This window comes from Topomyia yanbarensis, chromosome 2 (assembly GCF_030247195.1).
Source record: "Topomyia yanbarensis strain Yona2022 chromosome 2, ASM3024719v1, whole genome shotgun sequence".
NCBI classification, from domain to species: Eukaryota; Metazoa; Arthropoda; class Insecta; order Diptera; family Culicidae; genus Topomyia; species Topomyia yanbarensis.
In genome coordinates, this window is record NC_080671.1 from 366093024 (window position 1) to 366112934 (window position 19911).

The 19911-nt window shown below is 39.5% G+C and overlaps 1 protein-coding gene across 16 annotated transcripts in view; it reads left to right on the plus strand.

The window, feature by feature from the left end:
• LOC131684446 (voltage-dependent calcium channel type A subunit alpha-1) overlaps nt 1-19911 on the plus strand; it is a 481660-nt gene that overhangs the window by 171423 nt on the left and 290326 nt on the right. For all 16 annotated transcript variants that reach the window (XR_009304654.1, XM_058967322.1, XM_058967325.1 and 13 more), the window contains exon 2: nt 330-404. The gene's annotated coding sequence lies outside the window, so the exon portion shown is untranslated. The remainder of the gene's footprint in view (nt 1-329; nt 405-19911) is intronic.

Sequence of the window (19911 nt, forward strand, 5' to 3'; positions counted from 1 at the left end):
GGAATGGTGTTGGACTACGCCAGTAGATTGCTACCATTCCACCCACTTACTGGCTTAAGAGCTTCAGCACTGCGAAACGTGTGATCCATTTTATGCTATTATGCTTTTCGTCGAGTGTCTCCGGCTCTTCCTGCAGCGCCTATTGAATCTTTGCATCGTTGAGAGGCACCACTTCTGTCGGTTGTCTATATCTGCATGCATCACAATCACACTGTTGCGGAGCCGTACGACTACTGGAAACGGCTAATATTTATTCCCGTTATCATAACTCTTCTTAGGTAGTATATTCAGCTTCGTAATGTATTTATTTTGCTTTTTTTCTTACGCAGCGAAAAACTATGATCAAACACCGGATGATTAGTTGACACTCGGTTTCCAAATAGTGCACAATATTTTAAGTAAAGGTAAGCGATAGAATTAATTGAAATTACTTAATTATGTTTTTGGAGCTTTTCTAATATTGTTTAGAAATGTGATAAGGGTATAACGTCGTGATGGCGATTTAAATAAAATACTCTTTGTTGATGAAGACCGATTGAAGTGACAAATAATTTATGAAAAAAATACCAACTAACTTATCACAACTATCAGGTCCTCTGTTTAAGTTTGTTTTGCATACACAATTCAATGATCGTGTTTTTTATCTGTTTAAACAGCACGCACCCATTGGTTGTTATACACGCAGAAATTTATTTAGTCATCGTTAGCACATTTTTCTATATTCTTTTCGTTCGTATTCACTCATTGAATGCGTACTAAAATGATATGCCAGGAAATGCATAAAAATCACAGTAGAATAAAAGAGACGCACATAGAAAATAAGTAAACTCTGTATATTTTTGTTTCTCAGTGTAGATATGTAGACGTGAACAGAGAAAAGGTAGGTAACATGTCACGTTTTGGATTGAAATCCCCACCAACAGTAGCCTCACATTGTCAATCCTCACACCTCATGTTGCGCTACGTCTAGCTGTTCCAGATCTAGTTTCACAGTCACTTCGAATAACTCATCTTGTTTTGGCGTGTGTAATTTTTTTATTGTGATGGGCCAGAATCAATATCCATCCCAACAGAAGAGCTTGAAGGGAATGGTCAATAAAAAATCAATACACCCTAGAAACGGCTGAGTACCACTTTATTCCACCAGCATAGGATCACGTACGAGTACAAACATGCGGGTGAAAATCAATCTGCTTTGACTCGTTGTGCCCACAAAGTATCTAGTGAAATTGGATCCTGCATGAGGACGGTAGGATTGTTGCAAATACGTGTGTACATTTTTATGATTACCACTGATATATAGTGATAGTCAGATGTGTGTTGTTACTAAAAAGTACAGCCTACTACATCATTTTAGTAGGATTCTATTCCCAACCATTTGGTTGTGAGATAGATTGCCCAGTTCTTTTGGATGTTGGATTATTTGATACAGCTCAATGCATTAGCTTAACTGAACCGTGGGTCTTAAATGATTTGATTCTTAAAAATAAAATATAACAGCCGCATTCTCACCACATAAACTACGTTGGAAGTATTGGGCCAATGTTTGTTCGAATATAATTCGTGTACTGAATTGTCTCTTAAGAAGAAATTTCATTTCTATCTGTTTTATATTCGACGACATTGTCGTATCCTTGAAAATATTTTAATATTTGATGACGATTTACAAAAAAAATTTCCACACTGCCTTTTTTGTGAGAATTTATTTTTGAACTGCTGTTCACGAAAATCGTTCACAGAATGACGCGGTCCTCTCCCTCGCTGACTAAACTTCCTGACTTCCGGTTCGGACTTTGCGTTTGTCAATGCGTTTTTTCTCTCTTTCGTGCAATCCTTTTCCCCCTTCAGAAATATCAACTACACCTAAATTAATTATTTGTAAAATTATCTTCTTTCTTTTTTTGCTATCCTTGCTTTATTCTGATTTACAAGAAATTACAAGAATTCAATTCTATTCCTTAGCGTATCAGTCATAAATATTCCAGTTTATATTCATCTAGTATTTTTCCATTTCTTATATTATTTGATTGGAGTATCAGTATAACTTAAAATTTGTAAATACTGATTTGAGTGTAACCAGTGTAGCAGCTCATCCTATTTTCCCGTAAACGTAAAGTTATGGCGGATAGCCGAGTGCAAATTTCTAATAGCCTGCCGCTCGCTGGTATTTATATGTCAGCCTAGTCGGCCTTCCGTTTATTTTGGCAACAATTTTCGCAGAATAGAAAGGAGTTCTGTCAAGACATTTTTTGCATAGCAGGTTTATTTGACAACAAATTAAAAGTTTATTTTTATTTACATTTTGATGATTTATCTGATTTACTACATCCGTTCCCTCCCGTACTCTCTGCGTCATTTCATTCCAGTCAAAATGGCAAGTTGCTGACTAACGGGGGCTATTTGCCAACTCGGATGCGCTACTACACCTTCAAATTTATCTAATTATTGAAATTGTCCTTAAATCGCGTCTGCAAATTGCATTTGTTCCCAGGGGCAATCAGCACAGACGAGTTGAATAAAACGTCAAAGTGTTTAAATCGACTGACTATGTTCGTCTGCCTTTTTTGACTGGGAGTGTTCGTTCTCCTTCTTTTTTTGACTGGGATATAACTCACAGCGATGGCAGATGTGAAAACATGTCTTCATTTTGAAGACATTTGAAAGGTTGTGAAGACGGGTTTTTCATTTTGAAGACAATTTTTTTCGGATGTCTTGACTGATTTAGGGCAGAATTCTGGCCCAAAATCTAGAACCGATTCATAATCCTGGTCAGTAAAGACAAATGAAGACATTTTTATGGCATTTGAAAAACATACCTGGTATCCCTGTAACTCACCGACTGAAATTGTTTTTAGATGTAATCTAAGAGGATGTAATAAGTAGATTTTGTAGTGCTGTGCTAAGGTATTTTATTTTTTTTAACTCATTGGTATGTCAGACCATATATTATGGAGTGGTGATATCATGCGCGTATTGCCCACAAAAAAAATAACAAAGTAAGTCAGTTGTTTCTATGCTGTATTATATCGAAAACTTTTCTCTACTGTTTCTATGGTATTCTCAAACAACTGGTTGGAACAAAATCATTCTGCGTTGAGGATTCTAGTGGAACACACGGTATACAAAGTTATCATCAAGTCTCGATGGACGTTTCATGGAGTTCCGGTTGCGAAGTGTTCGTTGTGCATTTGTCTGCTGGATTATACTGGAACTGCCAACATCTGAACATCCTGCAACGTCGTCAAGAGTAGGAAATCCACCGTTATCTACCTGTTTACCAAGTTCCTCGTGAGCAAGTCCTTCAGATGTTTCAAGAGAAGTATCTTTTTTCACTTCCTGAATATTTCTCGCGTATTGTACGCCTGTGCTACTTATTACAACAACTTTTGCTCCTTCTCTAGCAACTATCCTGAAGCGCTCCAATGAGAAGGTAGAATCCGTTTTAGATCGTTTCTGACGAGCGAGCAGAACTACGTCACCGATTTTGATGTCGGATTCTTTCGCACCCCGGACTGTATCAGCATACATTTTACTGGAGAACTTCGTATCTCGATCCCGAATCTCTGCAAGATCGATTTTTTTTGTTCGACGAACTAACCCATAGACTGGGAAACGTACCGCGATGCTTCCAACCCACCATTAATTCAAAAAGCGTCACTGCAAGTCGTGAGTGAGGCACCAATGTATTGTGCCGGTGGACGTATTCCTGGAGAGCATAACGCCAATTTCTTCCATCCAGTCTGGAAGCTGCCAGTGCTTTCGTGATTCCCTGATTCTGTCTTTCAACAGCTCCATTTGATTGAGGACTGAGAGGTATCGCCTTACGTATTTCAATCCCCTTATCATTCCAGAATTTGACGAATGCTGCACTTTGGAATGGAGGACCATTATCGCTTTGGATTATAATTGGTAACCCCCAGGTCTGGAATATCTCACACAAGGCAGAATTCGTGCACTCTGCATCAATCGATTTCATCTCAACAACATATAGGTATCGAGAATATGTGTCGATGACGACCAAAAACTCCCCTGTGCCAAAGTTAGGAACCGATAAAAAGTCGATCTGTAGAATTTCCCGTGGTCCTTCTGGTAGATCTCTTGAAGTAAGTGGTACAGGAGGGTTGCGTTTGGACAACAATACACATGTTTTATATTCCTTGACGAATCTAGATACTTCAGCAGACATTTTTGGTCACCAGAAAAATTGGCGCATAATTCGTTTCATGGCAACCTCACCTACTTGGCCACTGTGAGCGGATTTAAGAGCGTTTCGGCGAAGAGATCGTGGCAGAATTGCACGCTCATCCTTAAATACCAAAGACCCGAGTCAGTGCAACTTTTTCTTATGAGTTTCGTATGCACGTATGTCCTGCGACCATCTTTTATTCTCAAGTGCGTCGCGTACTAATTGTAGTTCTTCATCGCTTTCTGACATGCTTTCTATTTCAGTCCATGTAAGCTCCATGCATCCAGTATCCAGTGCATAGAGAAAATGTTTCTCATCTTCAAACGGTTCCGTTTCCTGCGTTTCTGGTATAAGCCTGGACAGTGCATCAGCAACATTTTCGTTGCCGGGTATGCGCTGTATAGAAAAGTCATATGGTTGTAACCTCAAAGCCCAACCTTCAGCACGCGTCACTGCTCTTCTACCCAGTCGGTGATTGGTGTTAAATATGTACTGATTGGCCTCAGCATCTGTGTGTATAACAAACGATCTACTTAACAAGTAATAGCTGAATCGCTCAACTCCCCAAACAACAGCAAGAGCTTCTTTTTGCGTCTGTGGATAACGTTGCTCGGTATGGGAAAGGGCTTTAGATACACAAGCAATGATACGAGGTTTACCTGCCTCATTATATTGAGTGAGCACAGCGCCCAGACCTGTTGGCGAAGCGTCAACAAACAATTCGATACGGTCTGACGGGTTGTAGTATCCTAAGCGCCTAATCGTTTTTAGTGCCTCATCCTTGAGATAAGTGAATTCCCTATCTTCATTCTCTGTCCAATAAAATCTTTCAGATACTGCCAATGCTCTCAAATGCTCCGTTCTGGTTGCTCGGTGTATGATGAATTTGTCTACAAACGTTTTCAAACCGAGGAAGCTTTTGACTTCAGAACAACTGACAGGAGTCTGAAATTTTGAAATGGCAGAAATTTTTTCCTCTTCAATCATCCATCCCTGCGGCGTTAATTTGAAACCCAGAAATCTCACGTTCTGGCTGCCGAAGACACATTTGCTTTCATTGAGTTTAACATTGTGATTCGCCAAACATGCAAGGACAGCTGCTAAATTCTGGTCATGCTCTTCCTTTGTCAATCCAAATACCAGAATGTCGTCCTAGTAATTTCTGCATCCTTTGCACCCTTCCAATATCTTCCGTTGAAGTGTCTCTTGGAATAAATCCGGAGCATTGCAGAGTCCAAAAGGCAGTCGTACACATCGGAACATTCCAAACTCGGTGAAGAAGTTGGTTAGATGCCTTGATTCCTCATCCAGTTCGATGTGGAAAAATGTACTAGATATGTCGATAGTGGAGAACCAAGTAGCTCCATTTAGTTCAGCCAAAATCTGTTCCACAGTTGGCATTGAGAATGGAGTTCGATAAATATACCGATTAGGGCCTCTCAGATCAATGACCAACCTGATGTCTTCTTTGCCTCTAGGCACCACCAACATAGAAGAGCAAAAGGACGTATCCATCCCGTCGGTCACTGGTTCTATAATATTTGCCTTCATTAGCTCTTGGATACGCTTTTCCACTAGAGGTGGCACGTTAAACTAGGGGAAAAATTCTCCCGTAGAAAGCACTGCAATCTCACCTGCACACAATGATTGTTGCAGTCCAACTCGCTGAGATTGTACAGGTACCTTTAGTCCGAGCAATAAAATGCTATATCGTGACGCCGTTGCTCTACTCAAAAGCGCACGCGCTTCTTTGACCACATAAAACTTTTCAATAAAAACCGGTCTATCCTCTGAGATATACAGATATGCATGGAATGTTGCTGTCACCTCGATATCTCCGACGGATGCATACGCTTTCAGTGGTCTATCCGTTTGGCTTGTTACATTATATGTTTCGTTCCTATGCTTGGAGTCTGTCATTAAATTTTGGAACAAGTCCTCGGTGAATGTATTGACCTGCGCACCGGAATCAATTAAAAATGAACAACGCAATCCTGCCACAACTGCAAATATTATGCCTTCATCTGATCTTTCAATTAAAGCATGCGAAGCCGCTATACTCACAACGTTAACACTTTTATCATACATTTCATCACACTCCTGTTCGTTATCCGGAATCATAAGCCGAGATGGTTCAACGGGAATTGACGAATGTGTTTCATTAACGTCTGATACCTCTGCTTCTCGTTTCGTCGCTATCAAATCAAGAGTATTCATAGAGGACCGATACGGACTAGAGCAAATTACACCTTCCTTTTTGAAATATGTTTTCTGTATGATAAACAACGAAAAGTTATTGTTTGTTATATTTTATTCATGTTCATGTTGAAGGCATACCAACATCAAGTTTACTATATAATAATATTCACTTTTTTTTAGTTTTTTTTTTCATGATCCTTTTGTACTCAAATTAATCTTCCTTAATGGTACTTACCGTATTGTCACTGGCCACAATTTCCTCAACCTTCTCAATGGTGGCGATTTTGGCTGGTGCTGCTTCTATACCGTACTGAGCAGTACGTTTGTATGCGCCAGCAGTATACGCCCGCTGGATATGCCCAACAACACCACACTTGTTACAAACATTATCCTTTGCATTGCAAATGCTGGCTGAATGATAAACACTGTAACAGCGCCAACACCTTTCTCCGGGCTGTAACTGTACTCGGGGTTGAACCTGAGCCCTTGCGAATGAATATCTGCCTCTTGGAGTACGCCAGTTACCTCGACGGGCCGGATACCCACGAGTGTTCATGTTTTCCTGAGTAAAGCGATTTGCTTCTCTGTTTAGCGGCGATCTTACCGTAGCAATCAACGCATGTGCTGATTTCTCAGACTGTTTTCCGAGTTTTTGCATTATATACTCTTCATTGAGTCGTATGGCTTCTAGCTCGCGAACTTTATCGACAAGGTCCGAAAAGCTGCCCTTGCGGCTCAGCATTTTCAAAGCAGTAGTTCTCACGTCGCGGTTCATGGCATGTTCTGCCACCGTTGCCACTATTTCTTCGAACTCTTTATCCTCGTGGAATTCACAAAGACGTGCTGTTGACCCAACTCTTATAATAAAGTTTAGATCGGACTCCTCGTGCTTCTGAAACATTAATGCCAGCCGATGCCTCATCAACATAACATCAGATCCCGAGCCGAAATAGGTCTTCAGGCGATACATGGCATTAGAGAAAGGTGCCGAATCAGGGCCCGGTGCATCAGCATGAGACTTGGTGTTCCTGAAAATCTCTAGTAGACGAGGCCCTGCCTTGACCTTGAAAACGGTATACATGGTTGCCTCTTCTTCGATACCTGCCAGTTTCATTGAATCAGTGAGTAAATCTTTCCACAGTTCAAAAGTCTGCCAATGGATTTGTTCGTCATCGGTCGCCTTGCACTCTGGTACGTTAATCGATGCCACCGACAACTGGTTAATCGAGGACAGAAACCTCGATTCTTCTAAACTGCGAGACGTACTGGGAGTGAAAGCCATGTGTCGAGTGCTGCTGAGACCGGTACGAACGTCGAAATCAAGATTTTGGTTGTCCGGATTACTTCCCGTGTCCAGCGCGTTAAGACCTGCGCTAAGTTCATCGTTTATCTTGCGTGATTTCTCAAGCTCCCTTGCCAAATGTGCTCGCATTGAACGCTCTTCCGCCAGCTGTTTGGCTAAATCTAGCGACGAATCAACTTCCTCAGTTTCTTTCGGGGCACGCACATATTTAACTATAACCAAACAACAAAAAAAAACAAATGTTCATAGATTTTCAAAGAGACCTGCTCGCTCTAGTTGCTATGTTACGTTATGGAGACTTACTCGCTCCGTAGAGTCCTACTCGCTCCACTTTTTTTGCAGAGACCTGCTCGCTCTGACTATTTATTAGGTATCATATTTTTTTGGTTTTGTGATCTTTTATTTCTGTTCATTGATATTCAGACACCTATTCACTCAGATCATTTTTTTTTCAGAATCTAAGACCAGCTTGTTCATAAATTCATTCATTTCCGAAAGCCTCTTTTCTGTTTTATTATTTACTCACTTGGCGACTGCGCCATGTCGTATCCTTGAAAATATTTTAATATTTGATGACGATTTACAAAAAAAAAATTCCACACTGCCTTTTTTGTGAGAGTTTATTTTCGAACTGCTGTTCACGAAAATGTAGTATAGTGTCTGATGTAGGTTGATGAAGCTTTCTGCTTTGGTTAACGTGAATAAGAACATTATTAGAACTCGAAGACTTCCGTAGGCTTTAGCTCCATGTTCACCATGCCAAGTAGCTATTTCATCTCGTGAATCGTAGTTCTATCGTGAGTTATCCCAAAATCCACCTCAATGGTGTTCACCCGCAAAGCCACTTTCTTATTCTGCAATTTAATCATATTTACTTCACAGTCTATCGGAAGCGATACTATACCGTAAACCGGGGTGACATTGATCACTTTTCAAAGTATTCGTTACATATTTTAGACGCAACACATTTTTTTGAAGTTTGACATATTAAAACCATGTACTGATGCATGGAGAACAAGATTGGATGATTTTACCTAAAATTGTCCGCTTACAGCTATTTTTCCAAAAATGATTTCAAGTTGAAATTTGCTTTCGTATTCCGGGGTGACTTTGATAACCCGCATGTTCACCCACATAAAGTTTTTGATGTCAATGTTTTTCATTCAAATGTTTGTTTAAACTAATTCTGGAAAGATACTCATTGTTAAATAGATGTTAATTGGTATTATACAAAGTTTTGCAATGTGCTGTAAAATTCGAGTAACCAAAAATTCGTATGATTTGTGTCCAACTAGAATAAAAGATTCTGAAAACCTTTAAAATTACTAAAATTGGTTTATTTCATTGCTTTATCAATGTACAATAAGTTTCAACCATTTTAACACGTTGGAATATTGAAAAATTAAAGAAATGTTGCGAATTTGAGCTTAAAATAATTTGAAATAATTGCCAACTAGTTTCACAAAGAATGCATTTAAAATAAACAAACTCTTAAAACTAAATTTGGCACATCCCAATCTAAAGGAAAATAAAAACCCGCTTGTAATTTATTACTCTTGTTCAAATCTGAGATTTATTTGTTTTATAAAAAATATACACCTAACGAAGCTTCATAAAAATAAGGTAAAGTCAAATTTCGTTTTTTTTGTAGTTTTTGTACCCAAAAACCGAACGATATACTCAGAGAGTATAACAAATCAGTATTTCATAAGTTTAGAGAAAAACCATTTCAAATTATAAAGATTCGGTAGACTATTCTGGTTTAATAAGCGATCTACGAAAAAAAGTTTCGAGTGATCAAAGTCACCCCGGTTTACGGTACTGCTTACAGCCATGACAAACACAATATTTTGGGTTGTAACTGATCTAAAACTCTGATCCCACAAAAATTGCGGAGAATTCTTCCTCGGATTACCAGTAGTGGCACGGAAAAAATTGTTCCCAAAAACGTGAATCCTGGAAAAATCACGCTTTTACGTTCGTTACGAAAGCAATTCCTGTGAGACACTTTTATCCCTTAAAACACCGGGACGACTTTGTTGCAAATTTTTGGTTATATCTTTTGATCCAGTGAAAAGATTACATTTTGGACGCATATGGCCATTTTCATTTCAGTCCCGGAACTCCGGTGTTCGGTTCCGGAGAACCAATTCGGGTTCAGAGGTCATTACCATCATGCGACACATCAAATCACACTTTCTCGACGAAATAAGACTGATGAAAGAGCAAAAATGACATTTTTGACGCATATGGCCATTTTCACTTCAGTCCCGGAACTCCGGTGTCCGGTTCCGGAGAACCAATTCGGATTTAGAGGTCATTACCATCATGCGACACATCAAATCACACTTTCTCAACGAAATAAGACTGATGAAAGAGCAAAGATGACATTTTGGACGCATATGGCCATTTTCACTTCAGTCCTGGAACTCCGGTGTCCGGTTCCGGAGAACCAATTCGGATTTAGAGGTCATTACCATCATGCGACACATCAAATCACACTTTCTCAACGAAATAAGACTGATGAAAGAGCAAAGATGACATTTCGGACGCATATGGCCATTTTCACTTCAGTCCCGGAACTCCGGTGTCCGGTTCCGGAGAACCAATTCAGATTTAGAGGTCATTACCATCATGCGACACATTGAATCACACTTTCTTGACGAAATAAGTCAAGTGGAAACAGCAAAGATGCCATTTTGGACACAGATGGTCATTGCAGTATCTGTTCCCGAGCTCTTGTGTTCGATTTCGGAGGAGTTGTCCAGATTTAGAATACATTTATGTCAAGTAATATTTTCTCGATAATCGGATGGTCAAAGAGGACCAGTGTAGATTTAAGGGTAATTCCGACTAATCATTTTTGTTTCTTTTAGCCATCAATACAATTGCCATTCTTGGCTGATATATTTTCCCTAATTTGAATGCACAGACTGTCTAAACCTGTACTGAATTTTGATAAATTTTCATTTCCTTGTGCGGTACATAAAAGCTTTTTCATTTCATAACAATAACAGTTGAAAAATTAAACCGAGGAAATTCGTTATATTGAATATATTGATTTTGCACATGATTTTTTGCAATGTGTAATAGCACATAAAAATTATCTGTCACGCATAAATATCATGTGAAAACTACTACTGGAATCATTATTTTATTATTTATTTATTTATTTATTCATTAATTTGTTTCGACAAGAGGAAAAGCCAAGATGGAAACATTTCATAACTTTTATATGTTTCAATCTCAGGGGTAAAAACCACAATATTTATTACAATTTATTATAATTCTTGAATTTTCCCTTAGTTATTTCAATACAACGCAAATAGTTAGTTTTGATAGACCTCAGACCACAGATTCATGTGGCATTATAGTATAATAGTATGCCACATAGAAATTTGTTTCATAGCAGATAAGACATCATTTTTTGCCTCCCCTTTCTTCTGCTATAAATTTTATGCATTGGACGTTTTCGGTCTTGAACGCATCAAAATCACAGCGGAATAGTCGAGACAGAGATGAAAAATGGGCAAACTCTGCATTTTACGAATCTGAAGTTCAACTAAACGGTTTGTGAAAACTAGCAGGCCATCTTTTTCTGCGTGTACCAAAAATTCACGTACCAAAGACTTCTATTAGAGAGACTTTCGATACCTTGACATATATAAACCGAAAGCAAAACAAACATTCTTCAAGGTGGAAACATTGGGAAGACCAGCGACAATCCTAATCTAGTGTTCTGTATCTACTGTTTTGAACATTTAGAACAGGATCTCCTGAACTCACTCGTCGTGACACGTGCTATTGAAAGGTTATCATTTTCGTGGCTTTATTTGCACAGGACAAATTCCTCTACTTTTACATGTTTTCTACAAAAAATAAGTTTGCAAAGAACACAAGAATCAACAGCAACTTTACGACACTTTTGACATAATTCCTTTCTCCTTATTGTTTCTTCTTCTACGTGCTGCTCAATGAAATGTTCTGTGTCATTTACTAAATCCATTGGTGTATTCCAAAGGAAAGCTGTTCACGCATATATGGAATTGCGAGTTGTTCTGCAAGTATCCTCAAGTATTCTGAACGATTTCCCCAACCAGTGAAAAGTTCAGTAAACATGAGGTAGCTGTTCAGAGTTGCAATATCTACCATTTCCATTACAATTTTTTTACTCCAAACTCTACTTCTCCTTTGGACTGTGTACTTTCGAGTAAGCTGGTCTCCTAAATCTACTCCCGTTTTTGTTTTATTGTAGTACTTCACTACAAGCGGTTTTTCTGTTGAAGCAGCTGGTTCCGGAAATTGTTTGGAGGTCAGTAGTACTACTGGTTTCTTACCTTTTTTCTGATAGTAAGAAACTAGTCTACTTCCCTTATTTCATCCCTCTAAAACAGAGCCGGGTTCACGATCTTTGACAGACAGGAAATCTGAAGGGATCCACGGCTTGTTGGATCTTACAGTTCCTACATATCTGGTATGTAGGTCTAGCAGTTGCTTTATTAGTTGTATATTTGATCTCGTGTGAATTGATGTGTTGCTTGAAACGAATTACCCCTAAATTTTCGCTGGTCCTGGTTGACCTTCCTATTAGCGAGAAAATGTTACTTGACATAAATGTCTTCTAAATCTGGACATCTCCAGAATCAAACACAAGAGCTCGGGAACAGATGCTGCGATGAACATCTATGTCCAAAATGGCATCTTTGCTGTTTCCACTTGACTTATTTCGTCGAGAAAGTCATTCAATGTGTCGCATGACCTCTAAATCCGAATTGGTTCTCCGGAACCGGACACCAGTGTTTTCGGTCACATGACATCCAGCAAGGTAATCGACAATGCCTTTGTAGCACAGAAAGCATTCCTGTATGGTCACAAAATAAAAAAAATTAGATTTCACACGTTTTCATTTCCAAACATCAAAATCAGATAAGGATTCGTTTTGAAATTACGAGGTGTACAGTACATTTCCGGTAATCTCTCCGGATTGGCCAACTGCATCCCTATCTCTTCATATTCATTTGATAGTGCAACTATTCCCCTAAATATAACCGTTTTTATATTGAAAATTGATTCACTGGATCAAAAGATATATCCAAAAATTTGCAACAAAGTCGTCCGAGTGTTTTAAGGGTTTTTAGTGAAAATATTTGCTTTTATTTTAAGAACTTCAGGTTTCCTCCGTGTCATTACCAAACCGATTTTCCGTATGTGAACTAGTTCACAACTTTATAAACATTATTCATAAAACCAAAGCTTGACTCGCGATTTTATTCATAGATTTAGGAACATTATTCAGAGTCCGACTATACGACGTGATTACATCTTGAACATGATCTGTTTTGCTTGGTTGTGAATTAGTTCACAAAATCAAAACATATTTTCTCGTGAACCATTTCACGAAACTTGGAATGTCATTCATAAATCCTTTCAATCACCGTGAACTAGTTCATAATTCCTTCCGAATATTGAATCTTGGCTAAATTAGTTACGATTCAATACCCGTGCTCGTGAAATTGTTAAAAAAATCGTAAAATATTAATGTATCCATAAACTGGTTCAAGATTTTTAGAATATGAGCAACATTGTACCATTCGTGTTCGTGGAATAATTGTCAAGATTATGAAATATTTTTTCATAAATTGTTCTGTCCAGCTACAGTACAACCCTCCCGGAACGCATTTATCTCGGACTATTAGGCAGTTGCAACCGACCCTACACCCCGTCCTCCACGCTGTGCTACCGTTGCACTATGGTCCCAAAGCTGCATTTAGGAAGACAAAACTCTGCGCCCAAACCGTTGGTTTTAGATATATAGTTTCTTCGGAGAACTTTCTTAGAACTTTCTTGCCGGTTTTTTATATTAGTCGAATTAGGGTGGTCCTTGTGGTCAAACTGAAGCAACTTTTCTGAAAAAACTGTATAGCTATCTGTAATGGTTCATGCGTTATAATTTTTGCAATATTTAAGGTAGGGTGGCTCTTGAAAAAGTGGTTTTCTGATAATATCTTTTTATGTGTCAATTTTTTGCAAATATTTTGTTCTAGAGATTTTTATGACTTTTGTAAATGAAACAATAAAGTTTCTATTTCTTATGTTTGCATAGTTACAGGCGATTTTCAAAACAAAAATGGTTTTTTTTCAAAGCTATATATCGTCGAAGATTGCAAATATAATTTAAATCTTTTAATTTCATTTGAAAGATTAGCACTTTTCTAGTTTTCAGTGAAAAAATTGCGGGAGTTTTATTTCTGTAAAAATATTAATGAATTTTTAAAAATGGTGTATTTTCAACAAAAATCGTCCATAACTTTTCAATTAGACGAGATAATAACTTTGTCAATTCAGCAAAAATATGCGCCATACAAAGTTCTAAAAGTGCTGTAAACAAAGTATTTATGACAAATCAATGTATGAAATGACAAATGAAAAATGGTGAATTTAAGGGGTCGCGTTTTCATTGCTCAATCTCTTACGATAAATTTTAAATATTCTACGATAAATTTTAAATAAAAGTTATCTATTACATGGCTAATAATTCAAGTACCGTCAACATGCATTATAGAGATTCTATGGAATTATGCTTTATGAGTTATTTTGCCAGTTCGTGATTAGACCTCTTACTTTTTTTTTGTTTTGAAATAAAATAAATAACAAATAATTGAGAACCTTACATTAACTTACCGACAGCCATTATTATAGTCCATATTTAATTTATACTTTTAAACATTGAATAAATGTTCGAAAGACATACAATAATTTGCGCTAACAAACTCATTTCAAGTTTTCATTTTAAGATAACAAGACGTGAATTAAAGCATTTTCTTTCCAGCACTCATTTTGTGCACAAGTACAAACCAAAAAGAATCTACTTACTAAGTGAACATGGATAACTTTTGTTGGCCGATTTAGAGTTAACGATAGTTTGCAACTAACACTACTGTAAATTCACGCAGCCATTTAGATGTACGGTAGACTCTTCTTTCAAAAACATATCTAATAAAATTTGCGTGACTTTCGGAATTATCGCACACATTGAATTTTTTTAAAATTATTTCTCAGTTAATTTCATAGATTGATTTATCGTAAATACTTTTTTGCAGCACTTTTGGAACTTTGTATGACGCATATTTTTGCTGCAGTAAGCTATTATCTCGTCTATTTGAAAAGTTATGAACGATTTTTGTTCAAAAATACACTATTTTCAAAAAATCATTATTTTTTACAGAAATACCGCTCTCGCAAATTTTTCACCGAAAACTAGAAAAGTTCTGATCTTTCAAATGAAATTAAAAGATTGAAAATCCATTTGCAATCTTGGAAGATAAAGAGCTTTGAAAAAAACATTTTTGTTTTGAAAATCGCCTGTAACTATGCAAACCATTTATTGCTTTGGCAAAAATGTGCATTTACAAAAGTTCTAAAAACCTCTAGAACAAAGTATGTGCAAGAAATTGACACATAAAAAGATATTATTAGAAAACCAATTTTTCAAGAGCCACCCTACCTTAAATATTGCAAAAATTATAACGCATGAACCATTAGAGATAGCTATACAGTTTTTTCAGAAAAGTTGCTTCAATTTGATTGATTTATAACTTTGTAGAACATTAAGTAACTGAATTTTACACATCTAAAAAGTTGATACTTGGAACACCTTAACCACAAGGACCACCCTAATTCGACTAATATAAAAAAATCGGCAAGAAAGTTCTAAGAAAGTTGTCCTAAGACACTATATATCTAAAACCAACGGTTTAAGCACAAACAGTTTGGTCATCCTAAATACAGCTTAGTGAACATAGTGCGTTGTGGCAAATTTCGGCATGCTACTTGGATGTACTCAAACCAGGAAACACGCCTGAACTGCAGCCTGGACCATCCTTGAGACCGAAACAACCCATAGACCAACGCCCCGAAGTTGAAAACCTGCAACGGCAAGCTCCCAACTAGAGCAAAAAAGAGTCCTGCATATACGGAAGAGGTGGCCATCATTAAAGTGAAAGTTTCCGAAAAACTTTTCTTTCTCTAAACAAGAGCACTAATCGCACCAAACCACAGAGGAGCCACCTACGCCGATCAGATTTAAAATAGTATGGAACCGAATCAGGACGAGAAAGATTCCAATATCTGCCTGCCTAATGAAATGACCTAAACGATGAGATAACACAATTTCAGGGATTCCCGGTATCCCCGCACTCACCTGCCCGACCCTGCAATAAGCCTTAAGAGGAATAGCGGTTAGTGGAAGAGACGTGGTTAGTGGGGCACAAATGGCTTTGAGGAATGCCTGGGTGACCTGCAAAGGATCATTGCCCATCTGTTTGCCCCTGTAGGAGATGCATATCCGGGATCAGACAAATCATGGTTTGGACACTAGTATTCGTGGTACGCCACCACTGGGAATTACATATACCAGACGGTGAGTTTGATCATCCGGGTCGATGTGCCATCCCGACCGATACCTTTGGATACCGAACTATTAGCCGTCGCGTGGAGAATCGATTATCCACACCAGTGTACCGTCATATCCCTGTTTATTCCCGGCAGTACTCGGAATGTGGGCTGCAAACTTCAGCGGCTCATTGACCATGTTAAGACCCCATTCATCATCAAGAAAGATGTAAACGAGAAGCTCACGAGGTGGGGGTCACATACATGCAACAGCAGAGGAAACGACATGGAAATAGTCGAAAACAATGAAGCCGTTGTTCTCACCGAAGGCAGTTCGACATTTTTTTGCCATCTACGTCACTATTTACTTGGAGATGCAGGCAGGAGCTTGCGGGTCGACTGTTCTCGCTGACCTATACAACAGTGACCACTTCCCTATCCAGATTACGTACGCTCAGATGCTATCTGCAACAACCCGCTGAAGATGCCGGACTGGACCTGCTACGATGAGACCGTCAACGATCTAATAAATCGGGAGGAGTCATACACTCCGGAGGAACTCACCAGTAAATTCAACCAAGCCGCCATTACCTGCATCCTGAAGGACAAGTGGGAACTCTCCCCTACAGGCGGTGCATTGGTGGAGCCTTCTATTGGACAATCCGCGACGAAATCAGCAAGCTGACCACTTCAGCAAGGTCATAATGGAAGCCATGAAAGCGATTAAAGAGGTAGAAGATACCAACTGGATCAGTTTTCTGGTAGGTATCTATCCAGACTCCTCGACACCGGGTTTAAGCGGAAAATGGCGACACAGTTACAATGCCGTTAAGGGGTACACGACGATCGATCCCACGGTCATCGGCAACGAACTAGGCAGGCACTTCGCTTCCCTGTCTGCAGACACCGCTTTGCCACCTGCGTTCATGCGAATCAGAAAAGGGCTGAAAACAACCCCGTGCGTTTAGAATCTGATTCAGGCCAAGTATACAACCAACCTTTCACCCGAAGTGAACTTTGTGCAGCATTGGAATCGGTAAACGGCGAGTCTGCCGGATTGAATGACGTTTGCTATTTTCTACTACGACATTGCCCGCCGGTTTGGATACCGATGCCCGCTTCGTGGGAGGAAGCTCTGAAAACCTCTATCCTAAAGCGATGCGAGGGGAATAGAACGCCGGACGATTTCCGCCCTATCAGTCTGCTCCCCTGATTCGCTAAGGCGGTGGAGTGAATGGTCGATAGACGTTTGATGGATCTAATGGAGCAGCGTAAATTTTTTAGTCAACAACAGTTCCGACTTGGAGCTTTTCAGAGGACAACGGGGTTCTCCGTGGATCAGTCCTCGCCGTCACATATTTTTACCTACACCAATGACGTGAACTTCAAGCTGGCGTAAGTGCAGTGAGCTGGTATCAATCGGCTTTAACATGTCACCCGTTGAAATCGTACTGCTGCAGCACAAACCATATTGCAATAGGGAGGCCGCATCTGCTGGACGGAGCGGTCGTTTCCTACCGTAAGATGCCGAAGATCCTATAGGAGCGTGGACCGTCGCTTTACTTTCGCGTCACATTTTCGACGGATCAAAGTTTACTGCTGGAGCCGGTTGTGATTAATCAAAACGATCAGCTTCTGGCACAAGCGCTGCAACCGTCGCACTGCACTGAACATAAGCCAGATACTAGTCTACAGTGGGATATTCTACGGGGTAGAGCTGTTGTCCTGCAATATGGAGCGTTTCATCAATATTTTAAACCCCCTATACTACAGGACAATTCGCGCTGCTTCAGTCCTACTTTCTAGTATGCCTGCTGAAGCGACTTGCGTGGAGGACCGGATTCTCTTCCTTCGTTGGGCGGCTGCACTCACCACCGCCATAAGAAAATTGGGATTTTTAGAGCCTACGGCCGGAGAGGACTACGTCGAGTTCGCGACCAGACCTGGCACGACCGTGGATTCAATATGGACACAAATTTGTCTACAGAACTGAGAGCCGGAACTGCCGGTAGGGAAGTCGGAGCCAAATACAATCGACTGATGGCCACCAAGCATAGGAATCACGTGCGGATATTCACTGACGTGTTAAGCGTAATAAGGGAAGGGCGCCATGTACCGTGTTCTCGGCCTCGGCTATCGCCCATACTATGGTTCTAGTTTTTCTTCTTGTTCTTGGTTTTGTTATTTTCCGATGGCCAATTTCAGCTACGAGGCCACTATTTGTACTAGATATCGACCCATCAACTCATGGACGGGGAACCAACTGCTTTACATCCCTTCCGAAGGAAGGCGTGACCACAGATTTTTTTCGCATCAGGAAAATCTCAACGACCTTGGCTGGTATTGAACACATACCAGCTGGGGTGAGTAGCGGTCACGCTTACCACTCAACAATCGGCGGCTTCTTGATATGGCTCAGAAACCGGAAGATACATCCGTTGTTGTGCTGCTGAATTCTCTGTCAGTCATTTTCTCCCTGAATCCAAGATATCGAGGTCGAATATGACCCACTCACAATAATTTGCTGGATCCCCGGCCACTGTAGAATCGACAGCATTGTAAGAACTGATCGCCTGGCGGCCGAAGGGAGACGCGCCCGCCGACATATCACCCCTCTGAGCCAGCCGAAGTTAAGGATAACCGAAGCTTTCGTGTGTCATTGGCGCGACAGTTTCCGACAACTCCAGCGCGTCAAAGGCCCGCTGGACAGATCGGACCAATAGAAAGGAACAACGAGCACTGTAGCGGCTCCGAGTTGGGCATACGAAGATCATCCATGCCCACATAGTATCGCCTGTCTCTCCTCTACTCTGTGCTATATATACTGGTGAGCGGCGACCTCCGGCAGCACTATAAATTACGGCTTTTCATCATAGAGATACTCGTTAACGACCCTGCTCGACAGGAAGTCGTCGCTGTTGTGCTATCTTATGACAAGCGCCATTTTGCACATTTCGAGAAAAACGATTTTTAAAGTTTGAGATTGAGTATCTTGAAACTTATAAATGGTATAAATAATTCAAAGAAGATAAATGATGCTTCTATCTATGCTGCATTAATCTCTCAAATATTACGAGAATCGGTTAACTACATTGCGAGTTTTCTTTAAAAATGTAAACAAAAGTCGGTTTCACACGTGTCATAGGTGTGTATTGATGACAAAATTTGTATGGCGTGTCATAATCGTGCATGGAAAATTTTCCATAGAAAAAAATCATCAATTATTAACTTTTATTCATATCTTTGGCTTCATTTGGTCTATAAACAATCGGTGAGATGCATTTTGAAGGCAATGAGTCAGGGAATCTAGAAAAAATAGTAATTTTTGGTTACAGTGTTGCCAAATATGCTATATTTCCAATTTAAAACTTAAATTGCTTTTTTCTCACAGTTCGTGCATTTTTGTTTCGAAAATGATTATGCCATTGTGTTTATCAGATAGTTTTACATATAAAAACATCTCATACATAAAGATAATTTGAGCCAACCCCCAGACACAGTCATTTGAAGCAAAAAATTAGAAATTTCTCAGCACGTTTCTCGCTATATCTCAGTAACCAAGCAGAATGTCAAAATTCTGTAAACGCCACTTTGTAGAGATTTTTTAGACAAGTAATGTGGCATATCTAACTCAGTTTACCCCAAAATGGCGTTTGTCATAAGATAGCACAACAGCGACGAAGTGCTACTGTCCTTTCTCATGGACGCGGAACTATTCAACCATCTGTCACAGAACCGACCATAACGCTTATCCAGGAACTACATACCAGCTGGATGATGGCTTGTCCAGTTCTTGTTCAGTTTGTTCCCTCAAAATAAAGGCTTCGGTGTT